Source organism: Capsicum annuum, chromosome 2 (assembly GCF_002878395.1).
Source record: "Capsicum annuum cultivar UCD-10X-F1 chromosome 2, UCD10Xv1.1, whole genome shotgun sequence".
Classification (NCBI taxonomy): Eukaryota; Viridiplantae; Streptophyta; class Magnoliopsida; order Solanales; family Solanaceae; genus Capsicum; species Capsicum annuum.
In genome coordinates, this window is record NC_061112.1 from 106,003,539 (window position 1) to 106,005,378 (window position 1,840).

Sequence of the window (1,840 nt, forward strand, 5' to 3'; positions counted from 1 at the left end):
AGTCTTGACATTTGCATAAAGAACATTCGCAAGAAGAGGTAAAATTTGTATAACCAGTATGATCATATTCATAATAGTTTGTTTTAAATATTGTAAGAGGAGCATCATTAGCACCAACAACAGCACCACTACCACTACCAACAGCTCCATCACCACTAAGACTATCAATAACAACAAGCCTACAATCCAAAATTATTTTTCTTATAATGGTTGTTGCTCCAAACAATTCTATTTTTATTCTGTCGATGACCTTAGAGTCCGATAAAGTTTGCACAGATCATAAAGTAAGAAAAAATGGCATCTTCAACTCTCGATTGATCGGAACTAGCGACGGATGCACAATCTAACATAAATCATTACATATATTAGAATGATGATTAGATCATTCAAAAAAATTATTAATTAAAATAAAAACTTAATTATAATTATACTTACTGCATCCTTCGGGGGGTTGAAGAGATCAAGAAATTTTATATTTTTATAAGTTTTGGCCGACAACCATCTCAAGATTCTGGACAGAAAACTCCTTCCTGATAGTTCATTTGTAGTCTCAAATAAGAAATGGCTTCAATCGCCCAAGCCTATAAAATAATGTCAATTAATCAAAATCATTATTGAGTAAAAAAAATGAATGATATCATAATTAAAGAAAGAAATATTTATCATGAAAGCCCATGAAAAGCCATATAAGTTAACTGTGTTTGGCGCTAATGGAGCCAACAAATATTTGACAATCATTTTGAAACTTTCATAACCCCAAGGATACTGTTAAATGCCTCTAGATCCTCGGAGAGCTTTATTAAACCAACATTTATGTTGTTGTTAACGTCTCTCGCCCAAAGAATATTATGGACAAACCAAACCAAGCACAATAACTATTTGTGTTTCTTTGTAAGTCCTTGACCTTTCAACGCTTCTACCAAATTTTTATTTTTGAAACTTGAACCAACATTGGACACCAAGTCATCACGATCACATGACATGTCTTTGCCTTTTTTGTATGTGCGGGGTGCTTTTTGGGGTTAGAATAGGTATAACTTGAGAAGGACGATAACATTTTAGTCTAGTAACTATGGCAAACTCCTTCCAACCGAAACAAATAGGCATGCCACAGTAATTTATCCACACCTGATCCAACTTATCTTTGTTTTCATATATAAACCTACGCTTGAGAAGTTTATATACCATTTTTATTTGAAAACGAGCATTGTTGTCCTCCGGCAAATCAAGATATTTCCCAAAGTAGCTGTCCTTGAAATAAGCATCTAATTTTTGTTCTCAAAATATTTTTCTGAAGGTGTCGAAAGATTTTCCCATGGCTGACTTAACCACGAAATCACCCGTTAAATCTGTGGCACCATCGCACTGCATTCTCACAGGATAACGATCAATGCTGAAGGTTTAGACCAAATCTTCGGTGGAAGGGCTATTAGCATTTGGATTATCTCTTTTGAAATAATCTCCTCGCCACGTTCATCATATTCTGCTTCCGATTGAGATAACGCTTGTAAAGCAAGCTCATAGAGTGATGGATGTAGCCTAGCTTCTTTACTTGTTCCTTTACTTGGACTTGATTTGGTTTCTATTCTTTTGGGAACCATATTATCTAAAATTAATAGAAACATACAAAAATATATTATAGTTGATTAATGCATCGTTAAAAAGGGATAACAGTAAATCAAATAAGCAAAACAGTAAAATAACAGTTCCAATAAATCACCGATCTGTTATACCAGGTAGTATATCTGTTGCACCATATAACCAACTTGTTGTAGTGGATGAGTAATCTGTTGTAATAATATAAAAACTATCACTCATCTTTTAAGATAGATGAATTATC